Below are 21,066 nucleotides of genomic sequence, written 5' to 3'. Positions count from 1 at the left end.
GAGGAACATATTGTCTGTCTGTAGTCTACTGGACATGATGGAGGAACATATTGTCTGTAGTCTACTGGACATGATGGAAGAACATATTGTCTGTAGCCTACTGTACATGGTGGAGGAACATATTTTCTGTAGTCTCCTCTACATGGTGGAGGAACATATTGTCTGTAGTCTACTGTACATGGTGGAGCAACACATTGTCTCTAGTCTACTGTACATGGTGGAGGAACATATTGTCTGTAGCTTACTGTACATGGTGGAGGAACATATTGTCTGTAGTCTACTGTACATGATGGAGGAACATATTGTCTGTAGCTTACTGTACATGGTGGAGGAACATATTGTCTGTGGTACATGGTGGAGGAACATATTGCCTGTTGTCTACTGTACATGGTGGAGGAACATATTGTCTGTAGTCTACTGTACATGGTGGAGGAACATATTGTCTGTAGTCTACTGTACATGGTGGAGGAACATATTGTCTGTCTGTAGTCTACTGGACATGATGGAGGAACATATTGTCTGTAGTCTACTGGACATGATGGAGGAACATATTGTCTGTAGTCTACTGTACATGGTGGAGGAACATATTGTCTGTAGTCTACTGTACATGGTGGAGGAACATATTGTCTGTAGTCTACTGTACATGATGGAGGAACATATTGTCTGTAGTCTACTGTACATGGTGGAGGAACATATTGTCTGTAGTCTACTGTACATGGTGGAGGAACATATTGTCTGTAGTCTACTGTACATGGTGGAGGAACATATTGTCTGTAGTCTACTGTACATGGTGGAGGAACATATTGGCTGTAGTCTACTGTACATGGTGGAGGAACATCTTGTCTGTAGTCTACTGTACGTGGTGGAGGAACATATTGTCTGTCTGTAGTCTACTGGACATGATGGAGGAACATATTGTCTGTAGTCTACTGGACATGATGGAAGAACATATTGTCTGTAGTCTACTGTACATGGTGGAGGAACATATTGTCTGTAGTCTCCTCTACATGGTGGAGGAACATATTGTCTGTAGTCTACTGTACATGGTGGAGCAACACATTGTCTCTAGTCTACTGTACGTGGTGGAGGAACATATTGTCTGTAGCTTACTGTACATGGTGGAGGAACATATTGTCTGTAGTCTACTGTACATGGTGGAGGAACATATTGCCTGTAGTCTACTGTACATGGTGGAGGAACATATTGTCTGTAGTCTACTGTACATGGTGGAGGAACATATTGTCTGTAGTCTACTGTACATGGTGGAGGAACATATTGTCTGTCTGTAGTCTACTGGACATGATGGAGGAACATATTGTCTGTAGTCTACTGGACATGATGGAGGAACATATTGTCTGTAGTCAACTGTACATGGTGGAGGAACATATTGTCTGTAGTCTACTGTACATGGTGGAGGAACATATTGCCTGTAGTCTACTGTACATGGTGGAGGAACATATTGTCTGTAGTCTACTGTACATGGTGGAGGAACATATTGTCTGTAGTCTACTGTACATGGTGGAGGAACATATTGTCTGTAGTCTACTGTACATGGTGGAGGAACATATTGTCTGTAGCCTACTGTACATGGTGGAGGAACATATTGTCTGTAGTCTACTGTACATGGTGGAGGAACATATTGTCTGTAGTCTACTGTACATGGTGGAGGAACATATTGTCTGTAGTCTACTGTACATGGTGGAGGAACATATTGTCTGTAGTCTACTGTACATGGTGGAGGAACATATTGTCTGTCTGTAGTCTACTGGACATGATGGAGGAACATATTGTCTGTAGTCTACTGGACATGATGGAGGAACATATTGTCTGTAGTCTACTGTACATGGTGGAGGAACATATTGTCTGTAGTCTACTGTACATGGTGGAGGAACATATTGTCTGTAGTCTACTGTACATGGTGGAGGAACATATTGTCTGTAGTCTACTGTACATGGTGGAGGAACATATTGTCTGTAGTCTACTGGATATGATGGAGGAACATATTGTCTGTAGTCTACTGTACATGGTGGAGGAACATATTGTCTGTAGTCTACTGTACATGGTGGAGGAACATATTGTCTGTAGTCTACTGTACATGGTGGAGGAACATATTGTCTGTAGTCTACTGTACATGGTGGAGGAACATATTGTCTGTCTGTAGTCTACTGGACATGATGGAGGAACATATTGTCTGTAGTCTACTGTACATGGTGGAGGAACATATTGTCTGTAGTCTACTGTACATGGTGGAGGAACATATTGCCTGTAGTCTACTGTACATGGTGGAGGAACATATTGTCTGTAGTCTACTGTACATGGTGGAGGAACATATTGTCTGTCTGTAGTCTACTGGACATGATGGAGGAACATATTGTCTGTAGTCTACTGGACATGATGGAGGAACATATTGTCTGTAGTCTACTGTACATGGTGGAGGAACATATTGTCTGTAGTCTACTGTACATGGTGGAGGAACATATTGTCTGTAGTCTACTGTACATGGTGGAGGAACATATTGTCTGTAGTCTACTGTACATGGTGGAGGAACATATTGTCTGTAGTCTACTGTACATGGTGGAGGAACATATTGTCTGTCTGTGGTCTACTGTACATGGTGGAGGAACATATTGTCTGTAGTCTACTGTACATGGTGGAGGAACATATTGTCTCTCTGTGGTCTACTGTACATGGTGGAGGAACATATTGTCTGTAGTCTACTGTACATGGTGGAGGAACATAGTGTCTCTCTGTGGTCTACTGTACATGGTGGAGGAACATATTGGCTGTAGTCTACTGTATATGGTTGAGGAACATTTTGTCTGTAGTCTACTGTACATGGTGGAGGAACATCTTGTCTGTAGTCTACTGTACGTGGTGGAGGAACATATTGTCTGTCTGTAGTCTACTGGACATGATGGAGGAACATATTGTCTGTAGTCTACTGGACATGATGGAAGAACATATTGTCTGTAGTCTACTGTACATGGTGGAGGAACATATTGTCTGTAGTCTCCTCTACATGGTGGAGGAACATATTGTCTGTAGTCTACTGTACATGGTGGAGGAACATATTGTCTGTAGTCTACTGTACATGGTGGAGGAACATATTGTCTCTCTGTGGTCTACTGTACATGGTGGAGGAACATATTGGCTGTAGTCTACTGTATATGGTTGAGGAACATTTTGTCTGTAGTCTACTGTACATGGTGGAGGAACATCTTGTCTGTAGTCTACTGTACATGGTGGAGGAACATATTGTCTGTCTGTAGTCTACTGGACATGATGGAGGAACATATTGTCTGTAGTCTACTGGACATGATGGAAGAACATATTGTCTGTAGTCTACTGTACATGGTGGAGGAACATATTGTCTGTAGTCTCCTCTACATGGTGGAGGAACATATTGTCTGTAGTCTACTGTACATGGTGGAGGAACATATTGTCTGTCTGTAGTCTACTGGACATGATGGAGGAACATATTGTCTGTAGCTTACTGTACATGGTGGAGGAACATATTGTCTGTAGTCTACTGTACATGGTGGAGGAACATATTGCCTGTAGTCTACTGTACATGGTGGAGGAACATATTGTCTGTAGTCTACTGTACATGGTGGAGGAACATATTGTCTGTCTGTAGACTACTGGACATGATGGAGGAACATATTGTCTGTAGTCTACTGTACATGGTGGAGGAACATATTGCCTGTAGTCTACTGTACATGGTGGAGGAACATATTGTCTGTAGTCTACTGTACATGGTGGAGGAACATATTGTCTGTAGTCTACTGTACATGGTGGAGGAACATATTGGCTGTAGTCTACTGTATATGGTTGAGGAACATATTGGCTGTAGTCTACTGTACATGGTGGAGGAACATATTGTCTGTAGTCTACTGTACGTGGTGGAGGAACATATTGTCTGTCTGTAGTCTACTGGACATGATGGAGGAACATATTGTCTGTAGTCTACTGGACATGATGGAAGAACATATTGTCTGTAGCCTACTGTACATGGTGGAGGAACATATTTTCTGTAGTCTCCTCTACATGGTGGAGGAACATATTGTCTGTAGTCTACTGTACATGGTGGAGCAACACATTGTCTCTAGTCTACTGTACGTGGTGGAGGAACATATTGTCTGTAGCTTACTGTACATGGTGGAGGAACATATTGTCTGTAGTCTACTGTACATGGTGGAGGAACATATTGCCTGTAGTCTACTGTACATGGTGGAGGAACATATTGTCTGTAGTCTACTGTACATGGTGGAGGAACATATTGTCTGTAGTCTACTGTACATGGTGGAGGAACATATTGTCTGTCTGTAGTCTACTGGACATGATGGAGGAACATATTGTCTGTAGTCTACTGGACATGATGGAGGAACATATTGTCTGTAGTCTACTGTACATGGTGGAGGAACATATTGTCTGTAGTCTACTGTACATGGTGGAGGAACATATTGCCTGTAGTCTACTGTACATGGTGGAGGAACATATTGTCTGTAGTCTACTGTACATGGTGGAGGAACATATTGTCTGTAGTCTACTGTACATGGTGGAGGAACATATTGTCTGTCTGTAGTCTACTGGACATGATGGAGGAACATATTGTCTGTAGTCTACTGGACATGATGGAGGAACATATTGTCTGTAGTCTACTGGACATGATGGAGGAACATATTGTCTGTAGTCTACTGTACATGGTGGAGGAACATATTGTCTGGAGCCTACTGTACATGATGGAGGAACATATTGTCTGTAGTCTACTGTGCATGGTGGAGGAACATATTGTCTGTAGTCTACTGTACATGGTGGAGGAACATATTGTCTGTAGTCTACTGTACATGGTGGAGGAACATATTGGCTGTAGTCTACTGTATATGGTTGAGGAACATATTGGCTGTAGTCTACTGTACATGGTGGAGGAACATATTGTCTGTAGTCTACTGTACGTGGTGGAGGAACATATTGTCTGTCTGTAGTCTACTGGACATGATGGAGGAACATATTGTCTGTAGTCTACTGGAAATGATGGAAGAACATATTGTCTGTAGCCTACTGTACATGGTGGAGGAACATATTTTCTGTAGTCTCCTCTACATGGTGGAGGAACATATTGTCTGTAGTCTACTGTACATGGTGGAGCAACACATTGTCTCTAGTCTACTGTACATGGTGGAGGAACATATTGTCTGTAGCTTACTGTACATGGTGGAGGAACATATTGTCTGTAGTCTACTGTACATGGTGGAGGAACATATTGCCTGTAGTCTACTGTACATGGTGGAGGAACATATTGTCTGTAGTCTACTGTACATGGTGGAGGAACATATTGTCTGTAGTCTACTGTACATGGTGGAGGAACATATTGTCTGTCTGTAGTCTACTGGACATGATGGAGGAACATATTGTCTGTAGTCTACTGGACATGATGGAGGAACATATTGTCTGTAGTCTACTGTACATGGTGGAGGAACATATTGTCTGTAGTCTACTGTACATGGTGGAGGAACATATTGCCTGTAGTCTACTGTACATGGTGGAGGAACATATTGTCTGTAGTCTACTGTACATGGTGGAGGAACATATTGTCTGTAGTCTACTGTACATGGTGGAGGAACATATTGTCTGTCTGTAGTCTACTGTACATGATGGAGGAACATATTGTCTGTAGTCTACTGGACATGATGGAGGAACATATTGTCTGTAGTCTACTGTACATGGTGGAGGAACATATTGTCTGTAGTCTACTGTACATGGTGGAGGAACATATTGTCTGTAGTCTACTGTACATGGTGGAGGAACATATTGTCTGTAGTCTACTGTACATGGTGGAGGAACATATTGTCTGTAGTCTACTGTACATGATGGAGGAACATATTGTCTAGTCTACTGGACATGTGGAGGAACATATTGTCTGTAGACATGATGGAGGAACATATTGTCTGTAGTCTACTGTACATGGTGGAGGAACATATTGTCTGTAGTCTACTGTACATGGTGGAGGAACATATTGTCTGTAGTCTACTGTACATGGTGGAGGAACATATTGTCTGTAGTCTACTGTACATGGTGGAGGAACATATTGTCTGTAGTCTACTGGATATGATGGAGGAACATATTGTCTGTAGTCTACTGTACATGGTGGAGGAACATATTGTCTGTAGTCTACTGTACATGGTGGAGGAACATATTGTCTGTAGTCTACTGTACGTGGTGGAGGAACATATTGTCTGTCTGTAGTCTACTGGACATGATGGAGGAACATATTGTCTGTAGTCTACTGGACATGATGGAAGAACATATTGTCTGTAGTCTACTGTACATGGTGGAGGAACATATTGTCTGTAGTCTCCTCTACATGGTGGAGGAACATATTGTCTGTAGTCTACTGTACATGGTGGAGGAACATATTGTCTGTCTGTAGTCTACTGGACATGATGGAGGAACATATTGTCTGTAGCTTACTGTACATGGTGGAGGAACATATTGTCTGTAGTCTACTGTACATGGTGGAGGAACATATTGCCTGTAGTCTACTGTACATGGTGGAGGAACATATTGTCTGTAGTCTACTGTACATGGTGGAGGAACATATTGTCTGTCTGTAGACTACTGGACATGATGGAGGAACATATTGTCTGTAGTCTACTGTACATGGTGGAGGAACATATTGCCTGTAGTCTACTGTACATGGTGGAGGAACATATTGCCTGTAGTCTACTGTACATGGTGGAGGAACATATTGTCTGTAGTCTACTGTACATGGTGGAGGAACATATTGGCTGTAGTCTACTGTATATGGTGGAGGAACATATTGTCTGTAGTCTACTGTACATGGTGGAGGAACATATTGTCTGTAGTCTACTGTACATGGTGGAGGAACATATTGTCTGTCTGTAGTCTACTGGACATGATGGAGGAACATATTGTCTGTAGTCTACTGGACATGATGGAAGAACATATTGTCTGTAGCCTACTGTACATGGTGGAGGAACATATTTTCTGTAGTCTACTGTACATGGTGGAGGAACATATTGTCTGTAGTCTACTGTACATGGTGGAGCAACACATTGTCTCTAGTCTACTGTACACGTGGTGGAGAACATATTGTCTGTAGCTTACTGTACATGGTGGAGGAACATATTGTCTGTAGTCTACTGTACATGGTGGAGGAACATATTGCCTGTAGTCTACTGTACATGGTGGAGGAACATATTGTCTGTAGTCTACTGTACATGGTGGAGGAACATATTGTCTGTAGTCTACTGTACATGGTGGAGGAACATATTGTCTGTCTGTAGTCTACTGGACATGATGGAGGAACATATTGTCTGTAGTCTACTGACATGATGGAGGAACATATTGTCTGTAGCTACTGTACATGGTGGAGGAACATATTGTCTGTAGTCTACTGTACATGGTGGAGGAACATATTGTCTGTAGTCTACTGTACATGGTGGAGGAACATATTGTCTGTAGTCTACTGTACATGGTGGAGGAACATATTGTCTGTAGTCTACTGTACATGGTGGAGGAACATATTGTCTGTCTGTAGTCTACTGGACATGATGGAGGAACATATTGTCTGTAGTCTACTGGACATGATGGAGGAACATATTGTCTGTAGTCTACTGTACATGGTGGAGGAACATATTGTCTGGAGCCTACTGTACATGATGGAGGAACATATTGTCTGTAGTCTACTGTACATGGTGGAGGAACATATTGTCTGTAGTCTACTGTACATGGTGGAGGAACATATTGTCTGTAGTCTACTGTACATGGTGGAGGAACATATTGGCTGTAGTCTACTGTATATGGTTGAGGAACATATTGTCTGTAGTCTACTGTACATGGTGGAGGAACATATTGTCTGTAGTCTACTGTACGTGGTGGAGGAACATATTGTCTGTCTGTAGTCTACTGGACATGATGGAGGAACATATTGTCTGTAGTCTACTGGACATGATGGAGGAACATATTGTCTGTAGTCTACTGTACATGGTGGAGGAACATATTGTCTGTAGTCTACTGTACATGGTGGAGGAACATATTGTCTGTAGTCTACTGTACATGGTGGAGCAACACATTGTCTCTAGTCTACTGTACATGGTGGAGGAACATATTGTCTGTAGCTTACTGTACATGGTGGAGGAACATATTGTCTGTAGTCTACTGTACATGGTGGAGGAACATATTGCCTGTAGTCTACTGTACATGGTGGAGGAACATATTGTCTGTAGTCTACTGTACATGGTGGAGGAACATATTGTCTGTCTGTAGTCTACTGGACATGATGGAGGAACATATTGTCTGTAGTCTACTGGACATGATGGAGGAACATATTGCCTGTAGTCTACTGTACATGGTGGAGGAACATATTGTCTGTAGTCTACTGTACATGGTGGAGGAACATATTGTCTGTAGTCTACTGTACATGGTGGAGGAACATATTGTCTGTAGTCTACTGGACATGATGGAGGAACATATTGTCTGTAGTCTACTGGACATGATGGAGGAACATATTGTCTGTAGCTTACTGTACATGGTGGAGGAACATATTGTCTGTAGTCTACTGTACATGGTGGAGGAACATATTGCCTGTAGTCTACTGTACATGGTGGAGGAACATATTGTCTGTAGTCTACTGTACATGGTGGAGGAACATATTGTCTGTAGTCTACTGTACATGGTGGAGGAACATATTGTCTGTCTGTAGTCTACTGGACATGATGGAGGAACATATTGTCTGTAGTCTACTGGACATGATGGAGGAACATATTGTCTGTAGTCTACTGGACATGATGGAGGAACATATTGTCTGTAGTCTACTGTACATGGTGGAGGAACATATTGTCTGGAGCCTACTGTACATGATGGAGGAACATATTGTCTGTAGTCTACTGTACATGGTGGAGGAACATATTGTCTGTAGTCTACTGTACATGGTGGAGGAACATATTGTCTGTAGTCTACTGGACATGATGGAGGAACATATTGTCTGTAGTCTACTGTACATGGTGGAGGAACATATTGTCTGTAGTCTACTGTACATGGTGGAGGAACATATTGTCTGTAGTCTACTGTACATGGTGGAGGAACATATTGTCTGTAGTCTACTGTACATGGTGGAGGAACATATTGTCTGTCTGTAGTCTACTGTACATGATGGAGGAACATATTGTCTGTAGTCTACTGTACATGGTGGAGGAACATATTGTCTGTAGTCTACTGTACATGGTGGAGGAACATATTGCCTGTAGTCTACTGTACATGGTGGAGGAACATATTGTCTGTAGTCTACTGTACATGGTGGAGGAACATATTGTCTGTAGTCTACTGTACATGGTGGATGAACATATTGTCTGTAGTCTACTGTACATGGTGGAGGAACATATTGTCTGTAGTCTACTGTACATGGTGGAGGAACATATTGTCTGTAGTCTACTGTACATGGTGGATGAACATATTTTCTGTAGTCTACTGTACATGGTGGAGGAACATATTGTCTGTAGTCTACTGTACATGGTGGAGGAACATATTGCCTGTAGTCTACTGTACATGGTGGAGGAACATATTGTCTGTAGTCTACTGTACATGGTGGAGGAACATATTGGCTGTAGTCTACTGTATATGGTTGAGGAACATATTGGCTGTAGTCTACTGTACATGGTGGAGGAACATCTTGTCTGTAGTCTACTGTACGTGGTGGAGGAACATATTGTCTGTCTGTAGTCTACTGGACATGATGGAGGAACATATTGTCTGTAGTCTACTGGACATGATGGAAGAACATATTGTCTGTAGTCTACTGTACATGGTGGAGGAACATATTGTCTGTAGTCTCCTCTACATGGTGGAGGAACATATTGTCTGTAGTCTACTGTACATGGTGGAGCAACACATTGTCTCTAGTCTACTGTACGTGGTGGAGGAACATATTGTCTGTAGCTTACTGTACATGGTGGAGGAACATATTGTCTGTAGTCTACTGTACATGGTGGAGGAACATATTGCCTGTAGTCTACTGTACATGGTGGAGGAACATATTGTCTGTAGTCTACTGTACATGGTGGAGGAACATATTGTCTGTAGTCTACTGTACATGGTGGAGGAACATATTGTCTGTAGTCTACTGGACATGATGGAGGAACATATTGTCTGTAGTCTACTGGACATGATGGAGGAACATATTGTCTGTAGTCTACTGTACATGGTGGAGGAACATATTGTCTGTAGTCTACTGTACATGGTGGAGGAACATATTGTCTGGAGCCTACTGTACATGGTGTAGGAACATATTGTCTGTAGTCTACTGTACATGGTGGAGGAACATATTGTCTGTAGTCTACTGTACATGGTGGAGGAACATATTGTCTGGAGCCTACTGTACATGATGGAGGAACATATTGTCTGTAGTCTACTGTACATGGTGGAGGAACATATTGTCTGTAGTCTACTGTACATGGTGGAGGAACATATTGTCTGTAGTCTACTGGATACATGATGGAGGAACATATTGTCTGTAGTCTACTGTACATGGTGGAGGAACATATTGTCTGTAGTCTACTGTACATGGTGGAGGAACATATTGTCTGTAGTCTACTGTACATGGTGGAGGAACATATTGTCTGTAGTCTACTGGATATGATGGAGGAACATATTGTCTGTAGTCTACTGTACATGGTGGAGGAACATATTGTCTGTAGTCTACTGTACATGGTGGAGGAACATATTGTCTGTAGTCTACTGTACATGGTGGAGGAACATATTGTCTGTAGTCTACTGTACATGGTGGAGGAACATATTGTCTGTCTGTAGTCTACTGGACATGATGGAGGAACATATTGTCTGTAGTCTACTGTACATGGTGGAGGAACATATTGTCTGTAGTCTACTGTACATGGTGGAGGAACATATTGTCTGTAGTCTACTGTACATGGTGGAGGAACATATTGTCTGTAGTCTACTGTACATGGTGGAGGAACATATTGTCTGTACATACATGGTGGATGAACATATTGTCTGTGTCTACTGTACATGGTGGAGGAACATATTGTCTGTAGTCTACTGTACATGGTGGAGGAACATATTGCCTGTAGTCTACTGTACATGGTGGAGGAACATATTTTCTGTAGTCTACTGTACATGGTGGAGGAACATATTGTCTGTAGTCTACTGTACATGGTGGAGGAACATATTGCCTGTCGTCTACTGTACATGGTGGAGGAACATATTGAGTCTGTAGTCTACTGTACATGGTGGAGGAACATATTGGCTGTAGTCTACTGTATATGGTTGAGGAACATATTGGCTGTAGTCTACTGTACATGGTGGAGGAACATATTGTCTGTAGTCTACTGTACGTGGTGGAGGAACATATTGTCTGTCTGTAGTCTACTGGACATGATGGAGGAACATATTGTCTGTAGTCTACTGGACATGATGGAAGAACATATTGTCTGTAGCCTACTGTACATGGTGGAGGAACATATTTTCTGTAGTCTACTGTACATGGTGGAGGAACATATTGTCTGTAGTCTACTGGACATGATGGAGGAACATATTGTCTCTAGTCTACTGTACGTGGTGGAGGAACATATTGTCTGTAGCTTACTGTACATGGTGGAGGAACATATTGTCTGTAGTCTACTGTACATGGTGGAGGAACATATTGCCTGTAGTCTACTGTACATGGTGGAGGAACATATTGTCTGTAGTCTACTGTACATGGTGGAGGAACATATTGTCTGTAGTCTACTGTACATGGTGGAGGAACATATTGTCTGTCTGTAGTCTACTGGACATGATGGAGGAACATATTGTCTGTAGTCTACTGGACATGATGGAGGAACATATTGTCTGTAGTCTACTGTACATGGTGGAGGAACATATTGTCTGTAGTCTACTGTACATGGTAAAGGAACATATTGTCTGGAGCCTACTGTACATGGTGTAGGAACATATTGTCTGTAGTCTACTGTACATGGTGGAGGAACATATTGTCTGTAGTCTACTGTACATGGTGGAGGAACATATTGTCTGGAGCCTACTGTACATGATGGAGGAACATATTGTCTGTAGTCTACTGTACATGGTGGAGGAACATATTGTCTGTAGTCTACTGTACATGGTGGAGGAACATATTGTCTGTAGTCTACTGGATATGATGGAGGAACATATTGTCTGTAGTCTACTGTACATGGTGGAGGAACATATTGTCTGTAGTCTACTGTACATGTGGTGGAGGAACATATTGTCTGTAGTCTACTGTACGTGGTGGAGGAACATATTGTCTGTAGTCTACTGTACATGGTGGAGGAACATATTGGCTGTAGTCTACTGTACATGGTGGAGGAACATATTGTCTGTAGTCTACTGTACGTGGTGGAGGAACATATTGTCTGTCTGTAGTCTACTGGACATGATGGAGGAACATATTGTCTGTAGTCTACTGGACATGATGGAAGAACATATTGTCTGTAGTCGACTGTACATGGTGGAGGAACATATTGTCTGTAGTCTACTGTACATGGTGGAGGAACATATTGCCTGTAGTCTACTGTACATGATGGAGGAACATATTGTCTGTAGTCTACTGTACATGATGGAGGAACATATTGCCTGTAGTCTACTGTACATGGTGGAGGAACATATTGTCTGTAGTCTACTGTACATGGTGGAGGAACATATTGTCTGTAGTCTACTGTACATGGTGGAGGAACATATTGTCTGTAGTCTACTGTACATGATGGAGGAACATATTGCCTGTAGTCTACTGTACATGGTGGAGGAACATATTGTCTGTAGTCTACTGTACATGGTGGAGGAACATATTGTCTGTCTGTAGTCTACTGGACATGATGGAGGAACATATTGTCTGTAGTCTACTGGACATGATGGAGGAACATATTGTCTGTAGTCTACTGGACATGATGGAGGAACATATTGTCTGTAGTCTACTGTACATGGTGGAGGAACATATTGTCTGGAGCCTACTGTACATGATGGAGGAACATATTGTCTGTAGTCTACTGTGCATGGTGGAGGAACATATTGTCTGTAGTCTACTGTACATGGTGGAGGAACATATTGTCTGTAGTCTACTGTACATGGTGGAGGAACATATTGGCTGTAGTCTACTGTATATGGTTGAGGAACATATTGGCTGTAGTCTACTGTACATGGTGGAGGAACATATTGTCTGTCTGTAGTCTACTGGACATGATGGAGGAACATATTGTCTGTAGCTTACTGTACATGGTGGAGGAACATATTGTCTGTAGTCTACTGTACATGGTGGAGGAACATATTGCCTGTAGTCTACTGTACATGGTGGAGGAACATATTGTCTGTAGTCTACTGTACATGGTGGAGGAACATATTGTCTGTAGTCTACTGTACATGGTGGATGAACATATTGTCTGTAGTCTACTGTACATGGTGGAGGAACATATTGTCTGTAGTCTACTGTACATGGTGGAGGAACATATTGCCTGTAGTCTACTGTACATGGTGGATGAACATATTTTCTGTAGTCTACTGTACATGGTGGAGGAACATATTGTCTGTAGTCTACTGTACATGGTGGAGGAACATATTGCCTGTCGTCTACTGTACATGGTGGAGGAACATATTGTCTGTAGTCTACTGTACATGGTGGAGGAACATATTGGCTGTAGTCTACTGTATATGGTTGAGGAACATATTGGCTGTAGTCTACTGTACATGGTGGAGGAACATATTGTCTGTAGTCTACTGTACGTGGTTGAGGAACATATTGTCTGTCTGTAGTCTACTGGACATGATGGAGGAACATATTGTCTGTAGTCTACTGGACATGATGGAAGAACATATTGTCTGTAGCCTACTGTACATGGTGGAGGAACATATTTTCTGTAGTCTCCTCTACATGGTGGAGGAACATATTGTCTGTAGTCTACTGTACATGGTGGAGCAACACATTGTCTCTAGTCTACTGTACGTGGTGGAGGAACATATTGTCTGTAGCTTACTGTACATGGTGGAGGAACATATTGTCTGTAGTCTACTGTACATGGTGGAGGAACATATTGCCTGTAGTCTACTGTACATGGTGGAGGAACATATTGTCTGTAGTCTACTGTACATGGTGGAGGAACATATTGTCTGTAGTCTACTGTACATGGTGGAGGAACATATTGTCTGTCTGTAGTCTACTGGACATGATGGAGGAACATATTGTCTGTAGTCTACTGGACATGATGGAGGAACATATTGTCTGTAGTCTACTGTACATGGTGGAGGAACATATTGTCTGTAGTCTACTGTACACGGTAAAGGAACATATTGTCTGGAGCCTACTGTACATGGTGTAGGAACATATTGTCTGTAGTCTACTGTACATGGTGGAGGAACATATTGTCTGTAGTCTACTGTACATGGTGGAGGAACATATTGTCTGGAGCCTACTGTACATGATGGAGGAACATATTGTCTGTAGTCTACTGTACATGGTGGAGGAACATATTGTCTGTAGTCTACTGTACATGGTGGAGGAACATATTGTCTGTAGTCTACTGGATATGATGGAGGAACATATTGTCTGTAGTCTACTGTACATGGTGGAGGAACATATTGTCTGTAGTCTACTGTACATGGTGGAGGAACATATTGTCTGTAGTCTACTGTACATGGTGGAGGAACATATTGTCTGTAGTCTACTGTACATGGTGGAGGAACATATTGGCTGTAGTCTACTGTACGTGGTGGAGGAACATATTGTCTGTCTGTAGTCTACTGGACATGATGGAGGAACATATTGTCTGTAGTCTACTGGACATGATGGAAGAACATATTGTCTGTAGTCGACTGTACATGGTGGAGGAACATATTGTCTGTAGTCTACTGTACATGGTGGAGGAACATATTGCCTGTAGTCTACTGTACATGATGGAGGAACATATTGTCTGTAGTCTACTGTACATGATGGAGGAACATATTGCCTGTAGTCTACTGTACATGGTGGAGGAACATATTGTCTGTAGTCTACTGTACATGGTGGAGGAACATATTGTCTGTAGTCTACTGTACATGGTGGAGGAACATATTGTCTGTAGTCTACTGTACATGATGGAGGAACATATTGCCTGTAGTCTACTGTACATGGTGGAGGAACATATTGTCTGTAGTCTACTGTACATGGTGGAGGAACATATTGTCTGTCTGTAGTCTACTGGACATGATGGAGGAACATATTGTCTGTAGTCTACTGGACATGATGGAGGAACATATTGTCTGTAGTCTACTGGACATGATGGAGGAACATATTGTCTGTAGTCTACTGTACATGGTGGAGGAACATATTGTCTGGAGCCTATTGTACATGATGGAGGAACATATTGTCTGTAGTCTACTGTACATGGTGGAGGAACATATTGTCTGTAGTCTACTGTACATGGTGGAGGAACATATTGGCTGTAGTCTACTGTATATGGTTGAGGAACATATTGGCTGTAGTCTACTGTACATGGTGGAGGAACATATTGTCTGTAGTCTACTGTACGTGGTGGAGGAACATATTGTCTGTCTGTAGTCTACTGGACATGATGGAGGAACATATTGTCTGTAGTCTACTGGACATGATGGAAGAACATATTGTCTGTAGCCTACTGTACATGGTGGAGGAACATATTTTCTGTAGTCTCCTCTACATGGTGGAGGAACATATTGTCTGTAGTCTACTGTACATGGTGGAGCAACACATTGTCTCTAGTCTACTGTACGTGGTGGAGGAACATATTGTCTGTAGCTTACTGTACATGGTGGAGGAACATATTGTCTGTAGTCTACTGTACATGGTGGAGGAACATATTGCCTGTAGTCTACTGTACATGGTGGAGGAACATATTGTCTGTAGTCTACTGTACATGGTGGAGGAACATATTGTCTGTAGTATACTGTACATGGTGGAGGAACATATTGTCTGTCTGTAGTCTACTGGACATGATGGAGGAACATATTGTCTGTAGTCTACTGGACATGATGGAGGAACATATTGTCTGTAGCTTACTGTACATGGTGGAGGAACATATTGTCTGTAGTCTACTGTACATGGTGGAGGAACATATTGCCTGTAGTCTACTGTACATGGTGGAGGAACATATTGTCTGTAGTCTACTGTACATGGTGGAGGAACATATTGTCTGTAGTCTACTGTACATGGTGGAGGAACATATTGTCTGTCTGTAGTCTACTGGACATGATGGAGGAACATATTGTCTGTAGTCTACTGGACATGATGGAGGAACATATTGTCTGTAGTCTACTGGACATGATGGAGGAACATATTGTCTGTAGTCTACTGTACATGGTGGAGGAACATATTGTCTGGAGCCTACTGTACATGATGGAGGAACATATTGTCTGTAGTCTACTGTGCATGGTGGAGGAACATATTGTCTGTAGTCTACTGTACATGGTGGAGGAACATATTGTCTGTAGTCTACTGGATATGATGGAGGAACATATTGTCTGTAGTCTACTGTACATGGTGGAGGAACATATTGTCTGTAGTCTACTGTACATGGTGGAGGAACATATTGTCTGTAGTCTACTGTACATGGTGGAGGAACATATTGTCTGTCTGTAGTCTACTGGACATGATGGAGGAACATATTGTCTGTAGCTTACTGTACATGGTGGAGGAACATATTGTCTGTAGTCTACTGTACATGGTGGAGGAACATATTGCCTGTAGTCTACTGTACATGGTGGAGGAACATATTGTCTGTAGTCTACTGTACATGGTGGAGGAACATATTGTCTGTCTGTAGACTACTGGACATGATGGAGGAACATATTGTCTGTAGTCTACTGGACATGATGGAGGAACATATTGTCTGTAGTCAACTGTACATGGTGGAGGAACATATTGTCTGTAGTCTACTGTACATGGTGGATGAACATATTGTCTGTAGTCTACTGTACATGGTGGAGGAACATATTGTCTGTAGTCTACTGTACATGGTGGAGGAACATATTGCCTGTAGTCTACTGTACATGGTGGATGAACATATTGTCTGTAGTCTACTGTACATGGTGGAGGAACATATTGTCTGTAGTCTACTGTACATGGTGGAGGAACATATTGCCTGTAGTCTACTGTACATGGTGGAGGAACATATTGTCTGTAGTCTACTGTACATGGTGGAGGAACATATTGGCTGTAGTCTACTGTATATGGTTGAGGAACATATTGGCTGTAGTCTACTGTACATGGTGGAGGAACATATTGTCTGTAGTCTACTGTACGTGGTGGAGGAACATATTGTCTGTCTGTAGTCTACTGGACATGATGGAGGAACATATTGTCTGTAGTCTACTGGACATGATGGAAGAACATATTGTCTGTAGCCTACTGTACATGGTGGAGGAACATATTTTCTGTAGTCTCCTCTACATGGTGGAGGAACATATTGCCTGTAGTCTACTGTACATGGTGGAGCAACACATTGTCTCTAGTCTACTGTACGTGGTGGAGGAACATATTGTCTGTAGCTTACTGTACATGGTGGAGGAACATATTGTCTGTAGTCTACTGTACATGGTGGAGGAACATATTGCCTGTAGTCTACTGTACATGGTGGAGGAACATATTGTCTGTAGTCTACTGTACATGGTGGAGGAACATATTGTCTGTAGTCTACTGTACATGGTGGAGGAACATATTGTCTGTCTGTAGTCTACTGGACATGATGGAGGAACATATTGTCTGTAGTCTACTGGACATGATGGAGGAACATATTGTCTGTAGTCTACTGTACATGGTGGAGGAACATATTGTCTGTAGTCTACTGTACACGGTAAAGGAACATATTGTCTGGAGCCTACTGTACATGGTGTAGGAACATATTGTCTGTAGTCTACTGTACATGGTGGAGGAACATATTGTCTGTAGTCTACTGTACATGGTGGAGGAACATATTGTCTGGAGCCTACTGTACATGATGGAGGAACATATTGTCTGTAGTCTACTGTACATGGTGGAGGAACATATTGTCTGTAGTCTACTGTACATGGTGGAGGAACATATTGTCTGTAGTCTACTGGATATGATGGAGGAACATATTGTCTGTAGTCTACTGTACATGGTGGAGGAACATATTGTCTGTAGTCTACTGTACATGGTGGAGGAACATATTGTCTGTAGTCTACTGTACGTGGTGGAGGAACATATTGTCTGTAGTCTACTGTACATGGTGGAGGAACATATTGGCTGTAGTCTACTGTACATGGTGGAGGAACATATTGTCTGTAGTCTACTGTACGTGGTGGAGGAACATATTGTCTGTCTGTAGTCTACTGGACATGATGGAGGAACATATTGTCTGTAGTCTACTGGACATGATGGAAGAACATATTGTCTGTAGTCGACTGTACATGGTGGAGGAACATATTGTCTGTAGTCTACTGTACATGGTGGAGGAACATATTGCCTGTAGTCTACTGTACATGATGGAGGAACATATTGTCTGTAGTCTACTGTACATGATGGAGGAACATATTGCCTGTAGTCTACTGTACATGGTGGAGGAACATATTGTCTGTAGTCTACTGTACATGGTGGAGGAACATATTGTCTGTAGTCTACTGTACATGGTGGAGGAACATATTGTCTGTAGTCTACTGTACATGATGGAGGAACATATTGCCTGTAGTCTACTGTACATGGTGGAGGAATATATTGCCTGTAGTCTACTGTACATGGTGGGGGAACATACTGTCTGTGGTCTACTGTACATGGTGGAGGAACATATTGTCTGTAGTCTACTGTACATGATGGAGGAACATATTGCCTGTAGTCTACTGTACATGGTGGAGGAACATATTGTCTGTAGTCTACTGTACATGGTGGAGGAACATATTGTCTGTAGTCTACTGTACATGGTGGAGGAACATATTGTCCGTCTGTAGTCTACTGGACATGATGGAGGAACATATTGTCTGTAGTCTACTGGACATGATGGAGGAACATATTGTCTGTAGTCTACTGTACATGGTGGAGGAACATATTGTCTGTAGTCTATTGTACATGGTGGATGAACATATTGTCTGTAGTCTGGAGGAACATATTGTCTGTACATGGTGGAGGAACATATTGTCTGTAGTCTACTGTACGTGGTGGAGGAACATATTGCCTGTAGTCTACTGTACATGGTGGATGAACATATTGTCTGTAGTCTACTGTACATGGTGGATGAACATATTGTCTGTAGTCTACTGTACATGGTGGAGGAACATATTGTCTGTAGTCTACTGTACATGGTGGAGGAACATATTGTCTGTAGTCTACTGTACACGGTGGAGGAACATATTGTCTGTAGTCATGGTGGAGGAACATATTGTCTGTAGTCTACTGTACATGGTGGAGGAACATATTGTCTGTAGTCTACTGTACATGGTGGAGGAACATATTGTCTGTAGTCTACTGTACATGGTGGAGGAACATATTGTCTGTAGTCTACTGTACATGGTGGAGGAACATATTGTCTGTAGTCTACTGTACATGGTGGAGGAACATATTGTCTGTAGTCTACTGTACATGGTGGAGGAACATATTGTCTGTAGTCTACTGTACACGGTAACCTGTCAGTGGTAAGGATTCTTCTACAATATTCACAACATTAACACAATTACAAATTTATATAAATGAAATGTTATCAATTACATGTGGAAGTACGTATTTCAGTGAACATACAGAAAGTGAATTCTCTTCTCCCTCTCGTCCTGGTTTTTGCTTGCCGGCTAGCTGGCTATATTTATGATATATACTAGCCCATTCCAGCGAAAAATGTAGCCATGTTATCAACATATGGCAGTACACAAACAAGATCTAGCTCACTTATTTTGCACAGCTAGATAGAAATAGCAAGACATTAATTCAGAACCGGAGGAAGAGGATTGCTAACTATAGCAAGCTAACATTAGCAGCTGCAACTTCAACAAGGAGCAACTGTGACAACATTTATCCTAAGATTAAAAAATTAACTTTCCCATTGAGCAAAATCCACAATCCACCCCTCGAAAGAAAGCTAGGCTGTGGTGCTTCTCCAAAATAACACCAGATCTGCGATCGGATCCACGGGCCGAAGCGTTGCCTTTGAATTTAGCCCGCACTTGGCAGGCTGTACAGAAAACTTCCTCGAAGCCATCTGGCCCAATTTCCGCAGCAATGCACTGCCCCCACAAACACCTTGAAAACGTGCTACTGTTTCCCATAGCCTTGTATTATCTATAGTATGACATCATCAGCAGTTAACTACCAACAGTTGGCAGACATGTTTGCGTTTGGTTATTATCAGTCTTATTTAGACGGAAGAAGTGAGCTAAATGCCCTATAGCTAGCTAACGTTAGCTAGCTCTTTGAGTTTCACTTACCCGCTTGACTTCCATACTGACTGAAGCCCATGATCATGCTCAGTCTCTGCTGGTGCTGCTGACTGTTTGAGATGCTTTAGAAGACACATTGATGGTAGGGACAGCATTGTGTGATTTGTTCAGAAGTTAGAGCTGATTTGGTGAAAAAAAATCGACTTTTAGAACAACCTTGTATTATAAGTTATTTAAAAGTTTGTAATTTGGTAATGTTTTGTTGGGGTGCTCTAAGTTACCATTACATGTGTTTCTGGCATTGAGAAATAAGTGCTACTGCCTTACTTGTTATGGCTGCAATCCCAATACCGGGATCGATATGACAACTACCAGTGAAAATAGAGGGCGCCAAATTCAAACCACAGAAATCTCATAATTACAATTCCTAAAACATACAGTGCCTTGCGAAAGTATTCGGCCCCCTTGAACTTTGCGACCTTTTGCCACATTTCAGGCTTCAAACATAAAGATATAAAACTGTATTTTTTTGTGAAGAATCAACAACAAGTGGGACACAATCATGAAGTGGAACGACATTTATTGGATATTTCAAACCTTTTTAACAAATCAAAAACTGAAAAATTGGGCGTGCAAAATTATTCAGCCCCTTTACTTTCAGTGCAGCAAACTCTCTCCAGAAGTTCAGTG

The sequence above is a fragment of the Oncorhynchus nerka genome, linkage group LG27, assembly GCF_034236695.1.
Source record: "Oncorhynchus nerka isolate Pitt River linkage group LG27, Oner_Uvic_2.0, whole genome shotgun sequence".
NCBI lineage: Eukaryota > Metazoa > Chordata > Actinopteri > Salmoniformes > Salmonidae > Oncorhynchus > Oncorhynchus nerka.
The sequence above is the reverse complement of the archived record's forward strand: the minus strand, read 5'-3'. Positions refer to the sequence as shown.